This window comes from Triticum urartu, chromosome 7 (genome assembly GCF_003073215.2).
Source record: "Triticum urartu cultivar G1812 chromosome 7, Tu2.1, whole genome shotgun sequence".
Taxonomy (NCBI): Eukaryota; Viridiplantae; Streptophyta; class Magnoliopsida; order Poales; family Poaceae; genus Triticum; species Triticum urartu.
The window spans coordinates 126,019,933-126,046,873 of record NC_053028.1 but is presented as its reverse complement, the minus strand read 5'-3'; positions in this window follow the sequence as shown (position 1 = coordinate 126,046,873).

Sequence of the window (26,941 nt, the reverse complement as noted above, 5' to 3'; positions counted from 1 at the left end):
CAATTGCTCAACAGTAATTTGTTCACCCACCGTAGAATACTTATGCTCTCGAGAGAATCCACTAGTGAAACCTATGGCCCCGGGTCTATCTTCATCATATTAATCTCCTACTACTTAGTTATTTCCTTTGATATTTCCTTTGCCTTTATTTTACTTTGCATCTTTATCACAAAAATACCAAAAATATTATCTTATCATATCTATCAGATCTCACTCTCATAAGTGGCCTTATAGGGATTGACAACCCCTATTTGCGTTGGTTGAGAGGATTTATTTGTTTTGTGCAGGTACGAGGGACTCGCGCGTAGCCTCCTACAGGATTGATACATTGGTTCTCAAAAACCGAGGGAAATACTTATGCTACTTTGCTGCATCATCCCTTCCTCTTCGGGGAAAACCAACGCAGTGCTCAAGAGGTAGCTATCATCAATTCGATCCCCTGTCCGGTTCTTTCTTTCTTCGAACAGTGTATCAGGGGCTACTATCTATACTATGACACTCTTCGACAACTCATAAAACATACCTCAAAGCCTCTTATAAGGCTGATACAGGCTTCGTTCAGTCCACTCTCAGTCGACCGAATCTTCTCAATCAACGCACCCATAAGGGCACGGTGTTCATCAACGATGGAGGCGTCTTGTAGTGCCACCAACAAAGCATCCGACACTTCTGGATGGACAGAGGTCACCAACGGAACAGGCACGCCCCCTCCAGCCGAAGGAGGCTGCCTTCTTGATTTTGGAGCCGTATAGGTCTCTGGAATCGCATCCGGTGGGGAGCCGAACTCAGGATCGCCCCCACCGTCAGACCCCATGGGAATATTTTTCCCCACGTGTCCGGCCCCTGCTGTTTGACCTCAAGGCGCCGCCTTCACAGTTTCTTCCTTTCCTACTTGGCCGGAGTCCTTCTAGGATAAAGCCTCGGTGTTATGCACCTGTTTGGAGGAAGGGGCCTTTGGGGGCGTCCCGCTCTCCATAGCATTTGAGCTCAGCAGGTCCTTCGATGAGGATTGTTTGGTGCGGGACCTCACAGGCTAAAATACTAAGCCACGATGAGTGGATGCTTAAACGTACTCGGATTTTATATACTTACGAGTTCACCAGGGGCTGGGCCCTGCGATCCCATGCCGGGCCGCTGTCGGCGGCGGCAGTGGGCTCCTCCGGAAGAGGAGCCCTTCCCCTTTTGGGCAGTTCGACCTCCAAGGGTGCGGAGGCCGTCCTCTTCCTTCTTCCCCCCGCATGGGATTCATCTTCCTCCTCCTCTTCGTCCTCTTCGGAGGCGTAATGGGCACCAGAACCTTTGGATACTGTGTCCGAAGTGCCGCGGCGATGAAGGCCGCCCCGGGTCTTTTTGGCCTCCTTCTCAGCCATCTTCTTCGGCACCTTGTAAGGCACCGGGACCAGCATATTCGTCAGAAGTGGGATGGCCGGGTCTTCGGGCAGCGGGGCCGGACAATGGATCCGCTCTGCCTTCTACGTCCAGCCCTGGGAGAGTTCAATAAACACGCGTTAAGCGCTTCCTTTGGGTCATGCAGATAGAAAAGTTGGATAAACTCACTGAACTTGCAGGGCGGGACAGTTGGTACCTGCGGTCGTCGGCGGAGTCTGGCCATGATTTGCTGGACTTGAAAAGCACCTTCCAAATGTCCTTGTGCGAGGAGCCGAAGAACCCTCGCAAGGTTTGGTGCCTGGCCGGATCGAATTCCCATAGATTGCAAGTCCGGTGTTGACAAGGCAGTACCCGGCGGACTAACATCACCTGGACTACGTTGACAAGTTCAATGTTCTTATCTCCCATATCTTTAACGCGCGTCCGGAGCACCGACAGTTCGTCGGACGAGGACTAGTCAGGCCTTTCTTAATCCAGGATGTAAGCCGCAGAGGGGCGCCGGATCGAAACTCGGGAGCGGTGGCCCATTCCTTACCGCACAGCTCAGTGATATAAAACCACTGCTGTTGCCACTCCTTGACAGAATCATTAAAGGTTTCCGTTGGCCATATGACGCTAGGTATCTTGCTCACCATAGCGCCCCCGCACTCGGCGTGTTCGCCGCCCACCACCTTGGGCTTCACATTAAAAACCTTCAGCCATAAACCGAAGTGCGGCGAAATACGGAGAAAAGCCTCGCACACGACAATGAATGTCGAGATGTTGAATTAGGGAACAGATCATGAAGATCGATCCCATAATAATACATGATGCCACGAACGAACGGGTGGAGGGGAAACCCTAGCCCGCGGACAAAATGAGGGAGGAATACAACCCTCTCATGGGGTTCTGGAGTGGGGACGATCTGTCCCGCCGTCGGGAGACGGTGGCTGATTTTCTTGGCCAGATACCCGGCCTCCCGAAGCTTTTTGATATCCTTCTCTCGGACGGTAGAGGCCATCCATTTGCCTCATGCTCTGGATCCGGGCATCTTTGGAAGACGTTTTGTGGGCAGAGAAGGTGAATGCTTGGGCGCTGGAGCCTGAGCAGAAGGGAATGAATCGGGAAGAAGGCGTGGGTGAAAATAGTGAATCCTTGTCCCTTTATAGGGGCGGAAGAGGCTACGCACCTCCCCATTCACCTGGTAAAACCTCTCATTCCCCAGGTGCCGTAATTGATGGCGTGGTTGGGTTACCCACATCCGTATTGATGAGAATCCTGTGATAAGGGGACATGATCTCTACTTCGACAAGACGTGCCAAGGAAACCACCTCACGATATATGCAGTAGTTGGTTGAGAAAAACGGCTCGAATAATGACCGGGCCGTGGTATGATTGGATTTGTGGAAATATTATTCTCTCTACGGTGGTATGTGGAACTTGTTTTGCAGAGCCGGACACTATGCTTGTGTTCAAAATCTTCTATGGAGTATTTGGAGGAAGAACCCGCCTTGCAATGCCGAAGACAAAACTGCGCGCCGGACTCATCGTCATTGAACCCTGGTTCAGGGGCTACTGAGGGAGTCCTGGATTAGGGGGTCTCCGGACAGCCGGACTATATCCTTTGGCCGGACTGTTGGACTATGAAGATACAAGATTGAAGACTTCGTCTCGTGTCCGGATGGGGCTCTCCTTGGCGTGGAAGGCAAACTTGGCAATATGGATATGTAAATCTCCTCCCTCGTAACCGACTCTGTGTAACCCCAGCCCCCTCCGGTGTCTATATAAACCGGAGGGTTTAGTCCGTAGGACAACATACAATCATACCATAGGCTAGCTTCTAGGGTTTAGCCTCTACGATCTCATGGTAGATCAACTCTTGTAATACTCAAATCATCAAGATCAATCAAGCAGGACGTAGGGTATTACTTCCATCGAGAGGGCCCGTACCTGGGTAAACATCATGTCCCCCGCCTCCTGTTACCATCCGCCTTAGACACACAGTTCGGGACCCCCTACCTAAGATCCACCGGTTTTGACACCGACAAGTGGACACTTCCATGATGATAATTTTAGTAATGTCATGGAACACTTCTATGACAGCACAGGTATGGCTATCTTGATTCTGTCATAAATTTGTCATGGATGTACATGCATGACAGAAAATGTGACCTACTGTGACAAACATGTATCATCACGGAAGTGTATTTTTTGTAGTGCATGATAGTAACACTCTAACATTAATGTAGAACTATCTGGTAGTTGCCACATTCTCCGCCTTGCAATCAACAAATTAGCCATGCACCATCTATTTATCTTGCAATCAACAGCTTAGCCGTGGACCATCTATTTGCCTTGCAATCTACAACAGCAAAAGACTGACATGAGTAGTTCTACACAACATTGTTTAATTTTTTTATCATGTTACAACTTATAAGTACATGCAATGTATTTTTGCTATTTAAGAATGCTAAATGTCCTTTCTTTTTCTAGCAGGTTAGTGGGAAAACTCAATATAGGAACCATCTAGTTCTAGTAGTTGGAAACATCCATCAGTGGAAGAGGTGTGTTTTCAACTCTATCATATTTTTCCCGATCCTTCCCTTTTGTACACTTTTAGTAGTCATCATCTTTCAGATTCACCAAAGCAAGGTAAAGTATGCAAATGTAGAGGGCGAGAGAGAAGCTTACCTATGCGGGGGCACACCTTTGGTGCAGCTTAAGGTAGGTCGTGAAGGAAATATGCCCTAGAGGCAATAATAAAGTTATTATTTATTTCCTTATAATCATGATAAATGTTTATTATTCATGCTAGAATTGTATTAACCGGAAACATAATACATGTGTGAATACATAGACAACCAAAGTGTCACTAGTATGCCTCTACTTGACTAGCTCGTTAATCAAAGATGGTTATGTTTCCTGACCATGAACAATGAGTTGTTATTTGATTAACGAGGTCACATCATTAGTTGAATGATCTGATTGACATGACCCATTACATTAGCTTAGCACCCGATCGTTTAGTATGTTGCTATTGCTTTCTTCATGACTTATACATGTTCCTATGACTATGAGATTATGCAACTCCCGTTTACCGGAGGAACACTTTGGGTGCTACCAAACGTCACAACGTAACTGGGTGATTATAAAGGAGCATTACAGGTGTCTCCAAAGGTAGATGTTGGGTTGGCGTATTCGAGATTAGGATTTGTCACTCCAATTGTCGGAGAGGTATCTCTGGGCCCTCTCGGTAATGCACATCACATAAGCCTTGCAAGCATTGCAACTAATGAGTTAGTTGTGAGATGATGTATTACGGAACGAGTAAAGAACGATCGAATCTCGGGCAAGTAACATACCGATGACAAAGGGAACAACGTATGTTGTTATGCGGTCTGACCGATAAAGATCGTCGTAGAATATGTAGGAGCCAATATGGGCATCCAGGTCCCGCTATTGGTTATTGACCGGAGACGTGTCTCGGTCATGTCTACATTGTTCTCGAACCCGTAGGGTCCGCACGCTTAAGGTTACGATGACAGTTATATTATGAGTTTATGCATTTTGATGTACCGAAGGTTGTTCGGAGTCCCGGATGTGATCACGGACATGATGAGGAGTCTCGAAATGGTCGAGACGTAAAGATTGATATATTGGAAGCCTATGTTTGGACATCGGAAGTGTTCCGGGTGAAATCGGGATTTTACCGGGTTACCGGGAGGTTACCGGAACCCCCCGGGAGCTATATGGGCCTTCATGGGCCATAGTGGAAAGGAGAAAGGGGCAGCCAAAGGTGGCTGCGCACCTTCCCCCTCCCCTAGTCCTATTAGGACTAGGAGAAGGTGGCCGGCCCCCCTCTCTCTCTTTCCCCCCTTGGGAATCCTAGTTGGAATAGGATTGGGGGGGGGAGTCCTACTCCCGGAAGGAGTAGGACTCCTCCTGCGCCCTCCTCCCTGGCCGGCGCCCCCCTTCCCCTTGGCTCCTTTATATACTGAGGCAGAGGCACCCCAGAAACACACAAGTTGATCCACGTGATCTATTCCTTAACCGTGTGCGGTGCCCCCTGCCACCATATTCCTCGATAATACTGTAGCGGAGTTTAGGCGAAGCCCTGCTGCTGTAGTACATCAAGATCGTCACCACGCCGTTGTGCTGACGGAACTCTTCCCCGACACTTTGCTGGATCGGAGTCCGGGGATCGTCATCGAGCTGAACGTGTGCTCGAACTCGGAGGTGCCGTAGTTTCGGTGCTTGATCGGTTGGATCGTGAAGACGTACGACTACTTCCTCTACGTCGTGTCATCGCTTCCGCAGTCGGTCTGCGTTGGGTACGTAGAAAACACTCTCCCCCTCGTTGCTATGCATCACATGATCTTGCATGTGCGTAGGAAAATTTTTGAAATTACTACGAAACCCAACAGGTCGAGTGGTCGATGATTAACAAATGACTGATCAACAATACAAATAGGTACAGAAAACTTGAGAAATCGGATGTAGCTGAAACTGGAAATAAAATAAATGTATGAAGTGACTTCATATTTGATAATTCAAAAATATTTTTCATATCTCTGCATGTTTAGAGTTGTGATTCATGTAAACAAAGGTTAGAATATTCTTGCATTCAGATTCTGTAATGATTTATCTTGTATAACACATGAACAAAAGAATTGTATCCATCCTAAGATTTGGATAACATTCCGGATTATGGCGTATAGAATTGTACAAAATATGGATCTGAATGCTTTATCTTACATCAGCCAAGAATATCAAAATAGATAACATGTATGATAGTCTTCCAATGAAATTCAACATAGAATACAAAAATGAAGAAATAAAAACATTGCATTTTTTAAAGAACTTAATTTATTTAAAAGAGTGGTGTGGCACAATCATCAACTTGTGAAGATTCCATGCAATAAATACATATCTCTGTGTTAATTCTTAAGGCATATTCTGTGAACTTATTGATTTATATATTTCCTACTTGCAATATTCACGAGTCTCGAAGATTTACCTTTTAAGAGAAAAACAAACACAAGCATGTTACTGGAAGCAAAGTCACTTCAGAACCTATGAGGGAAGATGAAATCAATAAAGAGGAATACTAGGACGAATAGATGCATGTGCGGCTTATTCATATAGAACTACATTATGTGGGACAAGGAAATCAGTAAGGAATTATAAACAGTGATAAGAATATACTTCTTATTTCCCAGAAATTAACATGATGTCATAGATAACTGAAGGAAATATTCCCTAGAGGCACTAATAAATTTGTTATTTATATTTCCTTGTATCATGATAAATGTTTATTATGCATGCTAGAATTGTATTAACTGGAAACTTAGTACATGTGTGAATACATAGACAAAGAGAGTGTCCCAAGTATGCCTCTACTAGACTAGCTCATTAATCAAAGATGGTTAAGTTTCCTGACCATAGACATGTGTTGTCATTTGATGAACGGGATCACATCATTAGAGAATGATGTGATGGACAAGACCCATCCGTTAGCTTAGCATAATGATCGTTTAGTTTTATTGCTATTGCTTTCTTCATGACTTATACATGTTCCTCTGACTATGAGATTATGCAACTCCTGAATACCAGTGGAATATCTTGTGTGCTATCAAACTTCACAACATAACTGGGTGATTATAAAGATGCTCTACATGTGTCTCCGATGGTGTTTGTTGAGTTGGCATAGATCGAGATTAGGATTTGTCACTCTGTGTATCAGAGAGGTATCTCTGGGCCCTCTCGGTAATGCACATCACTATGAGCCTTGCAAGCAATGTGTCTAATGAGTTAGTCACGCGATGATGTATTCCGAAACGAGTAAGGAGACTTTCCGGTAATGATATTGAACTAGGTATGATGATACCGACGATCGAATCTCGGTAAGTAACATACCGATGAAAAAGGGAACAATGTATGTTGTTATGCGGCTTAACCGAGAAAGATCTTCGTAGAATATGTAGGAGCCAATATGAGCATCCATGTTCCGCTATTGGTTATTTTCTGGAGATGTTTCTTGGTCATGTCTACATAGTTTCGAACCCGCAGGGTCCGCACGCTTAACGTTCAATGACGATTTGTATTATGAATTATGTGTTTTGATGAACCGAAGTTTGTTTGGAGTCCCGCATGAGATAATGGATATGACGAGGAGTCTCGCAATGGTCGAGACATAAAGATTGGTATATTGGAAGGTTATGTTTGGATACCGGAATGGTTTCGGAAAGGTTCGGGCATTTTACGGAGTACCAGGGGTTACTGGAACCCCCCCCCCCCCGAGGGAGTTAATGGGCCTTCATGGGCCCTAGTGGAGAGAGGAGGCAGTGACCAGGTGGTGGCGCCCCCCAAGCCCAATCTGAATTGGACTAGGGTTGGGGGGTCGCCCCCCCTTTCCTTCTCTTCTCCTCCTCCTTCCCTCCTTCTCCTAGTGGGAATAGGAAGGGGGGGTGGATCGAATCCTACTTGGACCGGGAGTCCAAGTAGGACTCCCCCATGGCGCCCCCCTTGGGCCGGGCACCTCTCCTCCCCCCTTTATATATGTGGGAGGGGGGTGTAACATCCCAAATTTTCAATTTGGAATGTTATGCATAGGACATCATATTGCATATCATATTTTATTGCATTTTTGTTTTGCGATCCTCGAAATGCTAAGCAACTCAAGGACCCACGGAGAGAGTTGGGGATTTCAGTGTTTCATATTTGATTTTCTCTAATATTGAAACAAGGATAATTTTGGTTTTAATTATTTTTCCCTCCGAATATATTTCAAATTAAAATATATGAGAGGAGATAATATGACTTCTCCAAAGTAATTGAAATATTGGAGGAAAAATGTTAAAACCAAATAAATTATTTTATTTGGATTTTATCGCTATTTTATTTGTATTAGAAAAATATGTTTTTTCAAAATTGCATGTTTAGGCCAAGAAAATGTTCACCTTGTTCTAAATATTCTATTTAGACGGCGAAGATTTGTTTTAGTAATTTTAGATTTTTATTTTATTTTCTAGGATTTTTCTGGAGAATTCTGTTTTTTAAGTCAACCGACCTAACGGGCCGTAACTGAACCGGACTCCCTGCCGCCCAGGCTTTATAAGCTGGCTCCCTACTCCGTAGCCCACCCCGCTGCCAGCCCACCTCCGCCAAACCCTAGCTGTCGCCCCGCCCACGCCGCCGCCGCTGTCGCCGGAGTCCCGCCGGAGTTGCCGCATTTTTTCCGGTTTTTAGGTAAACCCTAGATCTAGATCTAGATCCGTTTTTTTAGTTTCCCCGGTTTAATTTATTAGAATGGTTTTTCGTAGGTTCGTTTATTTAGCGGACGTTCGTCCGTACGTTTGTTTTAACGAACATTGTTCGTCGGTTAGGTTCAGACAGTGAACGTTCATTCGTTAGTATTTTCTTTTTATTTTATTTTCGGTCAGGGACCTATCCATGATTATTCTTATCACCGGATTACCCAGGACCCAATCGGGACATGATTCTATTTGGGTAGTAGTGGATCGCTTGACCAAAGTGGCTCACTTTATCCTAGTGAAAACCACCTATACCAATGCGAAGTTGGCCAAGATATACATGACCAGGATCGTATGTCTGCATGGAGTTCCAAGGACTATTGTATCAGACAGAGGAACACGGTTTACTTCAAAGTTTTGGCACCAGTTGCACCAGACTTTGGGCACTAGGCTAGAGTTCAGTACAACTTTTCATCTGCAGACAGATGGACAGACCGAGAGAGTCAATCAAATTCTGGAAGACATGTTGAGAGCTTGTGCGCTTGACTATGGATCTAGTTGGGATGATAATTTTCCCTACGCAGAGTTCTCTTACAACAACAGTTAACAAGCCAGTTTGAAGATGGCACCCTTCGAAGCTTTGTATGGAAGAAGGTGCAGGACACCATTGAGGTGGGATGAAGTTGGAGACCGCTAGTTGTTTGGACCAGATTTGATCAAAGATTGAAAAGAGAAGGTTAAGTTGATTCAAGACAGACTGAAGATAGCCCAATCCAGGCAGAAAAGTTGTGCAGACTCAAAACGCAAGGAGGTAGTCTATGAAATCGGAGAGGGAGCATATCTTCGTGTGTCACCCCTGCGAGGAGTTAAACGTTTTAGAGTTAAGGGAAAGCTAGCCCCGATATTTGTAGGACCTTACCGAGTTTTGGAACGTATGGGAGAGGTTGCTGATAACCCACAATTATAGGGGATCGCAACAACTTTTGAGGGTAAAGTATTCAACCCAAATTTATTGATTTGACACAAGGGGAGCCAAAGAATATTATCAAGTATTAGCAGTTGAGTTGTTAATTCAACCACACCTGGAAACTTAGTATCTGCAGCAAAGTGTTTAGTAGCAAAGTAATATGATAGTGATGGTAACGGTAACAAAAGAGTAACGAAAGCAAAGTAATGTTTTTGGTATTTTGTAGTGATCGTAACAATAGCAACGGGAAAGTAAATAAGCGTAAACCAATATATGGAAAGCTCGTAGGCATCGGATCAATGATGGATAATTATGCCGGATGCAGTTCATCATGTAACATTCATAACATAGGGTGACACAGAACTAGCTCCAATTCGTCAATGTAATGTAGGCATGTATTCCGAATATAGTCATACGTGCTTATGGAAAAGAACTTGCATGGCATCTTTTGTCCTACCCTCCCGTGGCAGCGGGGTCCTAATGGAAACTAAGGGTTATTAAGGCCTCCTTTTAATAGAGAAGTGGAACAAAGCATTAGCACATAGTGAATACATGAACTCCTCAAACTACGGTCATCACCGGTAAGTATCCCGATTATGGTCACTTCGGGGTTAATGGATCATAACACATAATAGGTTACTATAGACTTGCAAGATAGGATCAAGAACTCTCATATATTGATGAAAACATAATAGGTTCAGATCTGAAATCATGGCACTTAGGCCCTAGTGACAAGCATTAAGAATAGCAAAGTCATAGCAACATCAATCTCAGAACATAGTGGATACTAGGGATCAAACCCTAACAAAACTAAATCGATTACATGATAAATCTCATCCAACCCATCACCGTCCAGCAAGCCTACGATGGAATTACTCACGCACAGCGGTGAGCATCATGAAATTGGTAATGGAGGATGGTTGATGATGACGACGATGACGAATCCCCCTCTCCGGAGGCCCGAACGGACTCTAGATCAGCCCTCCCGAGAGGTTTGAGGACTTGGCGGCGGCTCCGTATCGTAAAACACGATCAAATCTTCTCTCCTATTTTTCTCTCCCCGAAAGCATATATATAGAGTTGGAGTTGGAGTCGGGAGGTCTCCAGGGGGCCCATGAGGTAGGGGGGCGCGCCCTAGGGGGGGGCGCCCCCGACCCTCATGGAAAGGGTGTGGGCCCCCTGGTCTTCATCTTTGGCGAGGATTTTTTATTATTTATTGTAAGATATTCCGTGGAATTTCAGGTCATTCCGAGAACTTTTGTTTTCTGCACATACAACAACATCATGGCAATTCTGCTGAAAACAGCGTCAGTCCGGGTTAGTTTCATTCAAATCATACAAGTTAGAGTCCAAAACAAGGGCAAAAGTGTTTGGAAAAGTAGATACGACGGAGACGTATCAACTCCCCCAAGCTTAAACACTTTCTTGTCCTCAAGCAATTTAGTTGACAAACTGAAAGAGATAAAGAAACACTTTTACAAACTCTGTTTGCTCTTGTTGTTGTAAATATGTCAAGCTAGCATTCAAGTTTTCAGCAAAGATTATAACTAACCATATTTGCAACAATTCTCAGGTCTCATGATTACCCATATCAATAGCATAATCAACTAGCAAGCCATAATAATAAATCTCGGATGACAACAGTTTCTCAAAACAATCATAATATGATATAACAAGATGGTATCTCGCTAGCCCTTTCTGAGATCGCAAAACATAAATGCAGAGCACCTTTAAAGATCAAGGACCGACTAGACATTGTAATTCATGGTAAAATAGATCCAATCATAGTCACACCCAATATAAATTAATAGTGATGAATGCAAATGACAGCTGCGCTCTCCAGCTAGTGCTTTTAATAAGAGGGTGATGACTCAACATAAAAGTAAATAGATAGGCCCTTCGCAGAGGGAAGCAGGGATTTGTAGATGTGCCAGAGCTCGGTTTTGAAATAGAGATAATTAACATTTTGAGCGGTATACTTTCATTGTCAACATAACAACCAAGAGATGGCGATATCTTCCATGCTACACACATTATAGGCGGTTCCCAAACAGAATGGCAAAGTTTATACTCCCCCTCCACCAACAAACATCAATCCATGGCTTGCTCGAAACAACAAGTGCCTCAAACATACATCAAGTCCCAGGGGGAGTTTTGTTTTGCAATTATTTTTGATTTAGTTTGCATAAAGCATGGGACTGAGCATCCTGGTGACCAGCCATTTTCTCATGAGTGAGGAGCGGAGTCCACTCCTCTTGAGAATAACCCGCCTAGCATGGAAGATACATGCAGCCCTAGTTGATACATGAGCTATTCGAGCAAACAAAACAGGATGATTATTTGAAGGTTTAGAGTTTGGCACATACAAATTTACTTGGAACGGCAGGTAGATACCGCATATAGGAAGGTATAGTGGACTCATCTGGAATAACTTTGGGGTTTAAGGGATTGGATGCACAAGCAGTATTCCCGCTTTGTATAGGTGAAGGCTAGCAAAAGACTGGGAAGCGACCAACTAGAGAGCGACAACAGCCATGTACATGCATTAAAATTAATAAACATTGGATGCAAGCATGAGTAGGACATAATCCACCATAAACATAAATATCGTGAAGGCTATGTTGATTTGTTTCAACTACATGCATGAACATGTGCCAAGTCAAGTCACTTAAATCATTCAAAGGAGGATACCACCCCATCATACCACATCATAACCATCTCAATAGCATGTTGGCACACAAGGTAAACCATTATAACTCATAGCTAATCAAGCATGGCACAAGCAACTATGATCTCTAATTTTCATTGCAAACATGTTTATTCATAACAAGCTGATTCAAGAATGATGAACTCATCATATTTACAAAAACAAAAGAGGTCGAGTTCATACCAGCTTTTCTCATCTCAGTCAGTCCATCATATATATTCGTAATTTCCTTTCACTTGCACGACCGAAAGATGTGAATAATAATAATAGTGCATGTGCATTGGACTAAGCTGGAATCTGCAGGCATTCAATAAACAAGAGAAGACAAGGCAATATGGGCTCTTTTGTCAGATAAACAATAATGCATATACACTACAAAAAAATACACTTCCGTGATGACACGTGTTTGTCATAGTAGGTCACGTTTTCTGTCATGCATGTACATCCATGACAAATTTATGACAGAATCAAGATAGTCATACTTGTGCTGTCGTAGAAGTGTTCCATGACATTGCCAAAATTATCATCACAGAAGTGTCCACTTCCATGACGATAAATCACGCGTCACAGAAGTGCTTTCGTCAAGGGTGACCGACACGTGGCATCCACCGTAACGGAACACCGTTTAGCTATTGGGTCGGATTTTGGATCCGATAACCCGTTAACAGCCACGACCAATGCCGATTTTCCACGTGTAAAATTCCCATTGGCTGACGGATCCACGCGTCAGCTCCGCGTTGGCACAGGTGTCACTCATCCAACGGTCGAGATGGGCCTATGATATGTTGACACGTGGACCGGCCCAAAAGTGGCCCACAAAGATTAAATGCGCCGGCCTAACCGAAGGCCCATAAGATTTAGTGGACCATAATGGGCCGGCCCAGCTAAAGGCCCACAAAATTTAGCGGACCATAATGGGCCGGCCCAGCTAAAGGCCCACACGATTTTGCAGACCATAATGGGCCGGCCCGGCTAAAGGCCCACATGATTTTGCGGACCACAATGGGCCGGCCCAACTAAAGGCCCACTAGATTCTGCCGACCATAATGGGTCGGCCCAGCTAAAGGCCCAACATTCTCTGTCAAATTGGCCCGTCAATGGCCTGTCCTAAACTTGTCATCAACGCGGCCCATGGTCACTTCTGGCCTGTTAACAGTCTGCTAAGTAATTGGGCCGAATTACGGCCCGATGTATTTCCGGCCTGTTAAAGGCCCGGCTTCATTTGGGCCCATTTACAGGCCATCAAAACTTTCGGCCCATAAACGAACGTGAAGGATTTGGGTCATATTCGGCCATGTCTGACATTCGGCCTGTTAGAGGCCCACTATAGCTTTGGGACACTTTCGGCCTGTTGTCATTTTTGGCCTGTTAACGCCGGACGTAAACCATGGGCCATATGTGGCCCAACGTCACATCGGGCCCATTAACGGCCCATATATAAATGACGATAATCTAGCCCGACCGAAGTTCCGGCCTGTTAAGGGCCCGTGTATTAGGTCGGCGCATTTACGGCCCGTCCGAATTTCGGCCTGTTAAAGTCCAGTGGGTTATTTGGCACAATCAGGGCCCAATCTCACTTTCGGTCTATTAAAGGCCCATGTATTTTATGGGGTCGAGATATTTACACCTGTAAACGGCCTATTTTTACTGAGGGCCCAAATTATGTTTAGGCCAGTTAAAGGCCCACTATGGGCACAGGCCTACCAGAAAAATATGAAAGCTTATGCTGATTTAGGCCCAGATATTTTTAGTGGGCTACATGCCAATTTAGGCCCAGATATTTTTAGTGGGCTACATGCCAATTTAGGCCCGTAATCGTTTTTAGCCCAATTGGAATGGGCCCGATGAATGTTGGCATGTTGGGCTCCTACGAAGGTTTCGGCCGAATACATTACTAAGATAAACCTACACTATACAAAAATAGCGCCGTAATTACTGCAGCATGAGGCAGCATCATAAATGTTGTATCACAACAAAATAAATTCCAACCATACAACAAAAGGCCTGTTGGCATAAAGTTTACAGTCCTTCTAGATAAAAGCACCATCAGATGTATAGAAGCACATATCATTTGACCTGAGTGCTAATGTTTCAGGCTGTAGAATCTGACGGAGCAGCACGATCTCCACCTTTTTTCCACCATTGCTCTTGAACAACGAAGCGAATGTCTGATAGTCTGGTTTCGAAACCATTCATATCTTGACGACATTTCTCAACCAGTATTCTTGTTTCCGAAACAACGTCCATTAGGGCTTGGACTTGTTTCTGGAGCACAGATATATCACTCTGTCTAGCAGGAAGATTTTGTTCAGTAGGCGATTTGGACGAGGTTACCTTGACAACCAACCCAGAATTATGCAGGAAGGTGCTTTTTGCACTGTTAGTGGAGAGATACTGACACACTACAGCAAGAGGTGACATTGTGCCTGTAGTAGCCTCGTCACCTTCAGGTGGTTGTGGCTGTTCAATCATTTGTTCCATAGCTTCCTGAAAGTTTGAACTTGTAGATTAGTGTACCAGATAAGTTACTAATGAGATAAAAACAAACAAAGTAGGTTAAACGTTTATACATAAGTTATTTGGTGAACTACTGTAATACATTAGCATGTATTGTAGTGCCAATTACATAATAAAATCACTTTCGGAACATATGTCCATGTAGCATGCCTACTGTATTGTCTATTTCCTCACATTCGTTGAGATCTAAGGATAAAGAGACATGGTTTAAAGTAGGATGAACATAGTATGACATCATTCATATCATGGACAAACAGATATAAAACAAACATGCTATTTTATCAATGTGTGTGCACGTGAACATAACAACTAGATTACAGATCAAGACCAAAAGAATATCCTTCATCTCTTTTAAACCATGTAAGGTGAAATGATACGTTAAGACAACTGTGAATGAAACTGAACAGAGTAACTGACATTGGCTGCAAACCAAGTAGTTAAATGAACACATCACAGTACCAATCAGTTCAAGGCAGGAGGAGTACGGACTTACAACCACGGCTTGAACTGGTGTGCTCATGCCCTTCATCTTGCTGGTGTGGCAATCCTTGAAGATTTGCACTTCATTCGGTTCAGGTTATTTTTGGTCCACACGGGATTTCCTCTATATTTGTAACAAGTCAATATAGATACGATAATATGGCACAAAAAAGAAGGAAGTAGCAGCTATTTACAAGAGCCTCGCAGTGTGCAATATAGCTACGAGATCCTGTAGTCTGTTGGAATTTTACTTTAGAACGGTTGGTTTTGTTCTTCAAACAATTAGCCTAGAAAAAGATACACTTGTAAGGCACATACATAAATACAAGTTCAATATGTGGTCTGATCAAATACATATAGCCTACCTGATACTTTGGATGAGACTAGTGTTTAACGAGGGCTGTCCAGTCTTCATCTGTAATATATTCCACTGGAGATGTTTGGGCGATTCCATTGTTAGCCTTCCCTTCAAAGTGAGATTTTCTAAGGTGGTACCGATACTGTCGCAGAGCAGACTAAAAAACATGAGTGCATGCTTGTCTAGTTGCATCATCTTTCGGATCCAACTTGAACCTCATCTGTTGAAAAAAGAATGTGAGTCTTATTAGGTGGAAGCTAGAAAGTATGGGACAGAGCAAGACAATATTACTAATTGCGATGAATAACATTGCTTACAGATAAATGGTCAAGGAAGGTGTTAAACTGGGTATTGTCTTTCTCATTCCTGTACTAGATCCACGTTGGGAGGATACGTGCATGACACCTAACGGCAATGGCTGCCTCTGATACTAACTTGGCACACTCTGTAGCATCACGTGGCCTTTCTAAACCTGCCTCAAAATGGATCTCCATTCTTCCTCCTTTAGATTTTGTTAATCTGTCAAGCATTATCCTTGATGTCTGTTTCCGCTTGCACCGTGGTGCTAGTTCAACAACGAATATGGGAGTGTTAGTGTACATCAAACTGTGAGAGTACATATAAAGGAGCATGCAACTGCAACTTGACTCGGTCAGGTACTGTCTTGGTGTTGATGCTCATGAGGTTCATCTGATCTTGCCAAGTCCTGTTGTGTCAGCAGTGCTTCGGAAGTAGTGTTAGGTGTGAAGGCAGCTTGGGAACTGGCCAGTTTGGGAGCAAACGAACGAGTAACTGGTTGAGACGCTGGTACAGTTGAAGCGGATGTTGCAGGTGGTGGAGCAGGTGATACTGTGTTTGTAGATTTAGCTAGTGGACTTGGACCTTCTACTGCACTATAAGTACCAGCAGAATCTCGACGACAGAACCTTTTCCGTTTCACCCGACGAGTAACAACACTCCCTACTATATTATTTTCCTTGCTCTTTTTTGACTTTGCCATGTCAAGCTGTACCCACAACACAAAAGAATAAAATCACTCTTCAGAACTCATTGATGCATGATACAGACAAGCAATACTTTGATGTAAGACAACCGTATGAGGATGGAATATGTAAGAAAAACAGGACGGCATGACATATTCACAACTATGACGTGCAAACTAAGCAGAATGATTTTCAAGAAAATAGAAGTAATGCAAGCTAGACACCATATGAAAGATGCAACCAATATTACTCTGCCAAGTTAAAAGTGTCTTGTCATAAGTGGCAATTCGAAAAATTAGAAGCAGTACAACGTAGAAATCAATGCAAGATGCAACCACTATCAAACTGCCATGTTAAAAGCGTCCAATCATGAGTGACTGATGCGGGATACACAACAGCAGTACTTTGATGTAAGAACATGGTATGATAGATAGATGCAGTGTATTCTAGACACAGAAAGCCATGTCATATGCACATGTATAACGTATAAACTCAGCAGGTGCAATTTAATCAAAATAGAAGAAATACAGGCTAGACAACATATGCAACATGAAATCAATTATCACACTGTCAACTTAGAGCAAGCACCTGCGATGGTGGAGTACGGGAGATGAACTCATCATGTAGACTTCGGACTTCAACTTCATTAGAAGTAGCAGTGGCAAATCTAGAGAGTCTCTATTTGCGTCGGTGCAGAGGACCACAACATCCCCTAACTTACTCTTTTCCTTCCTATTTTCTGATATTGCCTTATGAAGTCAAAACCACAAGATGAATAAAATCTGCTCTGCATAACTGGTTGATGCATGATACAGACGAACACTACTTTGATGTAAGGCAAGCGTAGGATAGGAGGATGGAATATATACAAAAAAAGACAGCGTTTCATATTCACACGTACGATAGGAGGATGGAATATGTATGAAAAAATAGTAAGCGGAAGGCATTTCAACAAAATTAGAAGAAATGAAAGCCAGGCACCATATGAACATGCAACCAATATCACTCTATCAGGTAAAAAGTGTCTCGTCGTAAGTGCCATTTGAAGAAATTAGAAGCAGTACAAGCTAGAAGACAATGCAAGATGCAACCTTCATCACAATCCCAAGTTAAATGTGTCTTATGGGTAAGTGATCGTTGCAGGTATAAGTTGTAAGCTACGCAGATGCAATTCAACATAATCAGAAGCAATACAAACTAGACATCATACGGAAAACACAACCACGTATAACAGTTCCAAGTAAGAGCAAGCACCTGTGATGGTGGAGTAGGGGAGATGTGCTCATCATGTACACGTATGTTCTAGAAACAGGAACACGTGTCATATTCACAGGCATTATGTGTAAAGTAAGTAGATGCAATTCAAGTTAGAAGCAATACAAGCTAGACATCATACGCAACATGCAACCACATATAATAGTGTCAAGTTAGAGCAAGCACCTGTGATGGTGGAGTAGGGGAGATGTGCTCATCATCTACATAGCTACGTTGACTGTCCAGCCTTATGTTGTCTTGCGAATCTTGTTGGGAGGATGGCGGAGTAGAATCTGTAGAGACCCCCAGTTTGAGTTGCTCCGAAGGACTACCATCATCCACTGACGGACTAATTTCCTTCAGCTGTAATGATTTTGCATTGTGAAGTCAAACCGATAAGAAAAAGGAATAAAATTCGCTCTTCAGAACTCATTCATGCATGATATTGACGAACACTACTCGGATAAAAGAAAAACACATGATGCGAGGATGGAATATGTATGAAAAACAGGATGGTGTGACATATTCACACCTATGATGTGGTAACTAAGAAGAAGGCATTTCAAAAAATTAGAAGCACTGCAAGCTAGACACCATATGAAAGATGCAACCAATATCACTCTGCCAAGTTCAAACTATATGTCGTTTCAACAAATTAGAAGCAGTACATGCTAGAAATCATATGCAAGACACAACCAATATCACAGTGGCGACTTAAAGGTGCCTTATCATAAGATACAGTATGTACCAAAAACAGGAAAGCGTGTCATATTCACATGTATCATGTGTAAGCTAAGCAGATGCAGTTTACACTAATTAGGAGCAATACGAGCTAGACACCATATGCAACATGCAACCAGATATCACACTGCCAAGTTAGAGCAAGCACCTTGGATGGTGGAGTAGGGGAGCGGAGACTTGGACCTTGTAATGCACTATTAGTACAAGGAGAATTGGTACAGATGCTCCGTTTACGTTGCTGCAGAGGACCACCATCATCGCCTTCCTTACTCTTTTCCTTTCTCTTTCTTGATTTTGCATTGTCAAGTCAAACCCACAAGAAAAAGGAATAAAATTTGCTCTTCAGAACTCATTGATGCATGATACTGACGAACACTACTTTCATGTAAGGCAGCCGCATGATAGGAGGATGGAATATGTATGAAAAACAGGACGGCGTGACATATTGACATGTATGATGTATAAAGTGTAAACTAAGCACAAGGTGCTTAACTTGTTAGAATCGATGCAAGCTAGAAACCATATGAAAGATGAAACCAATATTACTCTGCCAAATTAAAAGGGTGCCCTAACAAATGTATTTGACCAAATTAGAAGCAATAGATGGCAACAGGCTAGAAATAATATGCAATATGCAACAAATAAAGGTGACTCATCATAAGTGATTGATGTAGGATACAGAAGAGAGGTAGTTTCATGTACGAACAAGGTTAACACATAGATGTAGTGTGTACCAAAATTAGGAAGGCATGTCATATTCACAGGTATAGTGTGTAAACTAAGCAGATGCAATTTACCCTAATTAGAAGCATTACAAGCAAGACACCATATGCAACATGCAACCACATATCACACTGCCAAGTAAGAGCAAGCACCTGCGATGGTGGTGTGGGGGAATTGCGGTGATCAACTAGAGAGCTACGTTGACTATCTTCATTTAGCCTTGCTGTTTCTTGAGAATCATGTGGGGAGGATGACACTACACTCTTTAAACGAGTATGGGGTCTCACAGTAACCCACCCGGGTGACTGTCTCATCATAAGTGATTGACGATGGATACAAAAGAGCATTAGTTTGATGTACGAACATGGTTAATAGACATATGTAGTATGTATCGAAAACAGGAAAGCATGTCATTATCAAAGGTATAATGTGTAAAGTAAGCAGATGCAATTTAACCAAATTGGAAGCAATACAAGCTAGACACCATATGCAACATGCAACCACATTTGACAGCGCGAAGTTAAAGCAAGCACTTGGGATGGTTGTGTGTGGCAATTGAGATCATCAACTGCAGAGCTACGTTTACTGTCTCCAACTGCTGACACTGCACCCGCTAGAGCGCTGGAACACTTAGTGCTTATCTTCGAATTATACTGGAGCGACTTCTGTCTTTTCTTTTCTGCATTCATCAACACTGCGTCAAAGTCTGAAATACCCATGCATAAAAAAACAATAGTGTGAGTATGGGTGAAGCGTGTGCACAATTAGTATAGTGTAAAGGTAGCAGATAGCAGGTCGGTGAGAAATAAATGACTGGAGACATATGATAGCTCTACAACATGCATGGCACACTAAATTACTACATGATTCTATGAAAATAACAGTCGACTGAAAGAAAATAGGTCAGTCTATTTTTTCTGCACCGTCCAATGTACAAAGAACGGGCAGATCGCCTTCATCTACCTCTAGCCAGTCAGTGTTGATGATCTTCCTTGAAACAACAGCAACCACCGGCCCAGTATTCCTCCCCTGCCCGCGCCCTCCCCTCCCCTCGACCTCACCACACCGCCATGCTTGGCACCCCCCCGGCCATCCATTCAAGCCCCGCCGACCTCAAGATCGGGCGCAAGCAGCTCCTGTGCCCCACACCCCGCTTCCACGGGGAGCAGGCGGACTAGGTGCTCCGCGCGCCTAAGAAGGTGCTGCTTCTTTTAACTGCGGTTCGACTGACCCTGAATTGAAATCCAGGCGGGCTACTGACCTCTAGCAAAGGTGAAATAGTAAAAGGGAGGAAACCTTGTGCATTTAGTATCACGAAGAAGATGCAGTAATAAGCGCTCAACTAGTTTCTTTTGTGGGATGAATACGGTGTGAGCGGAGACGTAAGATTTGCACGAATATGGGAAGAGGAGTACCTCTTTCTGCTGGCAGTGTTGTGTCCTCCTTCTATTTTTCCGACGATCTTCTTGTTGTTCGCCGGAAACCAGAAGTTGTGGAGGATGGTGCAGCCTTGGACGAACCCATGGCCAAGTTGTTGAGTGTGGTGCGGTGGCCGTCTGTCGGCGGCGGGGAAGCAGATCCGAGGCGGCGAATGGCGGCGTAGCGGGAACAGCTCCAGTGCGGTGGACGGTTGCGATAGTGGAGCCGCAGCAGTGAGGCGCAGGACGGCGTGGTCGGAGTGGTTCTGGTACGGCGCACGTCGGGGTCGGCGTCGTGGAGGCATCTCTGCATCGGCTTCAGCTGCTAAGTCCTTGAGGGCGTTGCGGTTGCAGTTGCGTTGGACGATGACGTCGGCGTACCGGCTCTGGCGTGATGGAGGAGGGCGGCGGTGGATTGGCTGCTATGGGGTGGAGGACGGAGGAGACTGGGGTTTCACGGCTGGTGCAGAGGGCGTTTTCGTGCCCACAGAGTATGAATGGGGAAATAGAGGGAGGCGGGGAACTAAGGGGGAACAATGTTTTGGTTTGAGACACGCTTGTTTGAAATTTGGGGAAAGTTACAAACTTTCCCCCCATCTAAAAGTTCGGACATATTGCGGGTTGTGGGTAGGGCAGTCATGTCAGGTGTCCCAAATGTGGGCGGGATAGATTTCGGCCGAGCGCATGGGTAGGCGCCCACGGCGTATGAATGCTTATCTGGCGTCTTGGTGAAGTTACAAACCTACCCCGGTTTAGACCTTTGGACATCGGGCCGATAGGCTACACGGGCCAGAGTCAGGACAGTAATTTCCTACCATCAAAACATTAGTCTCGCGCGGTTTCGGGTGACCAGAGGCCTATTTGGCACTTCGTTCAATATTTGGGAGTAGAAGCATTAACGTTTTCGGTTCTCTTGAATTGAACTTTCAGGATTTTTCAAACTTCACAAATCTTTACTCCTGAAAATCCTAAAGCTACGGTTATTTTAGAATGGAGGGGGTACATTTGATTATACATTGTACATGAGTATATATTAAAAAATATGCAACTTACCTCAGTTCATGCATGGTTCCAGATATAATCTCCTTGGTTGCAAAAAAAAGTTAGATATGCGTATGAATATATATATATAGCATGTTCAAACTCACAACAAAGATTGATGCCCCCTTTTACATCTGATTTACAAATGCCATTATCTCGGGTTCAAATAGATGAATGCACTTCCTATGAATTCAAATCTTTGAAACCCCCTTTATGTTGAATTCGACATGTATTCTATTTCTCTTTCGTAGCTAGAATTTGGAATGTATCCATGCAAGTGAAAATGTATAAAGTTCTTCACACTAACAACATGGAGTGCACTAATTAATGTTTATATATGAATTGCAAAAGCAATCATGCCTGTTTCAAACCGCTCTCAACTCTATGGATCGATAATATGAAATAAACCATGCACATGCTAGAATTCAATTGCAGTTGAAGAAAGAGCCTACTCCTGGTACTGTATATTAGTGATAGGGGTGTGTACAAAGTACACGTGAACAGGCATTGGTGCGTGTGTGGATACTATCGACGAACTAGCCCCCAAGCTGTATAACATAACTAAGGGCTAGGGTTTACAAATCATATATAGTCGGCTTATCACCAGTGGGGATAGAGTCCTTCGCGACTCTGGTAGCTTCGTGTTGTACGCCGAGTCCTCCACATGGGTCTTCGTATAACACGTCTCGGTCCAACCTATATGTGGCGCAGGATGGAACCGACCCATGAGTCTTCATGTTGACCCACCACAACTAGAAATGATGTGCCCACCACACCACACATGCAATCGGCCACTAAGAAAATAAGCATATACAATAGTACAACAGTATCTAGCTCACGATATGTCTCCATATTTTGTTGATGACACTGACGGACTTTGCATTTGATGCGTGCTCCGTATTTTGTTGACGACACTTACGATCATTGTATTTGAAGCGAAAGCACGATATGGTCACTGGACTTCAGAATAAGCTCATCACGGTCACCACATACATTTTGTCGTGCTAACCAACATGTGGTTGGATGGTTAGAGGACAGTGGTTTCTCGAGCCCACCAAGGTTAAAGTCCTGGTGCTCGCTTTTATCTTGTGTTAATTTCAGTATTTTCCGGCAACGTATGTTCAGTGGGAGGAGACGTTCCACTCGACTACGAGGCACCTATGGTGACTTCGTAAAATCTCAAGATCATATATACTGGCCAACTCTCTCGAAGGTGCTCATAGGGGTAGGGTTCGCGTGTGTGCGCTTATAGCGGTGAGTGCTTGCGCGTATATATGAGCCCTTGCGTCTGTACCGTGTTAAACAAATACATATCATGATTATACGGTCACTGGCTCACCTGTACAACTCCGTATTTTGTTGATGACACAATCAATTGACCAGTCAAACATTCCACATGGCGCAACTAGTGTTGCACCATCGGGGCGCGTAACCATGGGGCCCACCTGTCAGCCCGTATATGAAAGAAAGAAATGGTAGTTTGAGTTTGTACTGTGTTAATAAAATAGGAGTACATTTTAGGGTGATCATACGGTCACTGGCTCACCATACAGCTCCGTAATTTGTTGATAACACGATCAATTGACCAGTCAAACGGTCCACATTCAACAGCGCACATTACTATAGGGCCCACCCGTCAGCGCGTATATGAAGGACAAAAATGGTAATAAATTAGTGGTCGGTGGGTATTCGAAGTCGTGAGACCTCTGGTTGGCAGTCACCGGCGGTTGGGGGCGTTCATTGGGCGGTGGGGTGGGGATCCCCGGAGAAAAAGCTTCGGCGGGGGGCTAGAGGGATGGCCGGTGCGGCGGCGGACCGGCGGTGGGGGAGTGGTTTCGGGGAGGGCGGGCCGGCCGCGGGCGGGGGGCTGGTGGTTCGGCCGGTGGTGGCTGGCGGCTCAGGGGGGTGGAGTTTGATGATAAACTGGAGGCCCTTGATTTCGTATCCAACGGCTGGAAAATCTAATGACCAGAGATGAAAAAGTCAGTCGACTGACGTGTAGCCTCACCCCGCACGTACACATGCACGCACGCATGTAGGCGTGCAACACTGACACGTACACACGCACGCATGCTGGCGTGCAACACTGACACGTACACATGCACTCACGAACACACGCACGTACGCACCCATGCATGCAACACTGAAACGTACCCTTGCACGCACGCAACACTCGCACGCCTGCATGCACACAGCACACGACGCAAGACACATTCAACCTATACGTGCATGCACCCTTTGTTAAGGACATGGATTGTTATGGGTATTAATCAATCTTATCTGTGATAAGAAGAACATTGATGTTTGTAGCGGCCTTTATAAATCACAACGTATCAAACGGGCTATCAACATAGTAGGCTTATCTACATGAAAAAGATGACGTCACACTCAATGAACAATCATCGGTTTATGAAATGCCCGCTTCTGACCGCCCTGGCCCACCAAAGGTTCCTCTGCTGTGCGCTGCCTGCGTTGGGTCACTGATATGCAGGCCATGCACCCAAAGAGCCCACACGTCAGTGGAAGAATGACGTGGTGTCCTAGGTCAGAGTCGAGGGCGCCACTCGCGGCACGCCCGGCTGAACACGCCTCCGTGCCGCATTCAAATGCCTCCATGAAACCCGCCCGTGTGGAAGCCGAGAAACACACTCTGGACACACGTCCGTTCATGACCGGGCCCGCGTTAAACGCAACGCCGGCCGAGCTCCTCCCGCCTGCCGTCTATTTAATCTCCTATTTAAACGAGGCCAAACGCCGGCCAAGAATCGCACACCTCCGCCGCTCCCCTATCTCCTCCACCATTTTTTCCACTCTTACAATGGCTTACAAAGAGTAGTTATTCCGCATCCAAGCCGGCTGGGTAGCCCGCCAGATACGAGCTATGCAGCTCGCTGATCCACCTCCCTCCCCTCGCCCGATGGAGCTAGTTGCCGCCCCAAGCCGGCGCGCGGTTCAGCAACTCGCCGCTCCAGGCCAGCTCGACGAGGAGCGGCGCACGGGCGTCGTTGTTACCGTCCATGCCGCCGCCTTGTACCGCGTCTCCCGTTTCTGTCGCCAAGACTCCCATGCCGGCGGCCGTGCCATGCAAGCAGCGACAGAAGACGGGTGCGCGGAGAGCGGCGAGTCGGTTGCCAGTGCCTCCGCGTCCGCCGCCATCATCGAGGAGAAGTAGAACACGGGAGGCCGACGCTGCTTGGGTCCCATGAAGGCCACCGTGGAGGCGACGCTGGCGTACACAGCAGGTGTCTTGCTGGATCCTTTTGTTGCGAGGACCTTCGTCGACCCCGCATGGGCTCCACAGAAGAGGCAATGTTAGGATGAACTCGAGCCGGTGCCGGCCATGGCGAAGTAGTCGCCAATATTTTGGCTACCCCGGGCAAGATCCAAACAGCCCCTCCCAACAGATTCAAATCCCTCGTTCGCCGTGGAATTTTGCCATGTGTTGTTTTCATGGACTAGCAAGATGCCCGTGCATTGCACGGAACATCAAGATGCATTTTTTTACAAACTCCCGCATGCATGCAAGGGATAATTAATGTACTCCTTTGCTAGTACCGCAAACACCATTAATATTGCATCGATTAGTGTTAGTGGCCTGTATATCTGCAAATGTTAATTTTGATAGTGGCCCCTTGTATATAAAAATGGAGGGAGAAAGATGAGAGATAAGGGCGAGGAGGAGTGGGGCGTGGTGGTGACTGGTGGTTCGACTGGGCGGAGGTCATGGGGATGGACGGCAACATATGTCTTAGGTTTGTATCTCTCTCACACACACCCACGTAGGTGGGGGACGTGCACGAAGAGAAGAGGTGCACGCACGGCGGCGTACGTACTCCGTCTCTTTCCCAACCACACCCGCGCGGGTACACGGTGGAGCTCATTTCTGTACGAAAAAGGTAGCCCACGTGGTAATTTGGCACGTGTACTGGTTGTCCACTTGGTGGAGGGAGGATCGTCTACCACGGGTGAACAAACAAATTGCGACTTGACGCGTTATGTTAAATTAAAAAAAGCGAAACCATGTGGGGCCTACCTTAGAGGCAAGGCTCTATACACTGGAGTACTTTTGATGTGTCCCGTCAACTCGCAGAACGAGTAGAAGCTTGCTTAGTACGCCGTCTCCCCCCCCACGGGCGCGGTGGCTCGCAGGATAGGTGAAGCTTGCTTACCACGCCTTACGCCCTCCCTCGCCCACGCGCGTGGTGGCTCGCAGCCCGAGGAGAAAATTTTACTACTCCCTCCGTTTACTCCTCGTCCATACTACGTACTTTGGTTAGTACTCCCTCCATTTACTTATACAAGGCCACTATAAAAAATACATTTTGCATCTATACAAGGCCACAAATAGTAATCGAGACAAAAGTTACTACTCCCTCCTTTCCTAGTTTATGGCTCAATTTCAAAATCTCTCCAACCAAGGTAGACGGTGAGTGGTTCGAATTAATTTCGTAGTTTGCACAAGTAATTAGTACGCTCGTTTTTCTCAAGAAGTTATGTTTACCGAGGCATTAATTAGAACGAATGCATGAATGACCACTAAATTTCCATGAACTTGTACATGCATTGGTTAGTTTCCTCTTGACACTGCTTGCGTCGGGTGATCTAACGCACCTCAAAATCCAACATGTAATGGTACTACTACTAGTATAGTAGAATTGAGACTTATCAAACGGAGAAACGAATGTTTTTTAGATGAGCCCTATAAACCCTAGTGGGTACGTACTCCGTAAAAACAGATTTTTCCAAAACTAAGTCGCTCGCTTTCATGAATTCTGTAGTATACTCCTCCGTCGACGCTCCCTTTCATGAATTCTGTACTTCCTGTCGCCGACATGTGGGACATATAGCAACCGGGTCAACGTGTCAAGCACCAAATAACAGTGCAGAATAGCAAGGGGGACGCACCCCACTTGTACCGGCCCAGTAGTAGTAATGAGCAATGAGACGTCAAATCACAATGCCGACTTTCCCAGACGGACGAAGCAACCCTTATTTCACACTTCGGCCCTGTTTGGATACTCTAACTCAGTTAGAGGTTAGATTTAGATTCTAACCCTGAACTAACCCTAAACTAACTCTAACCAAAGAGGTGTTTGGATGGCAGGGTTAGATGGAGCGCGGATACGGCGAG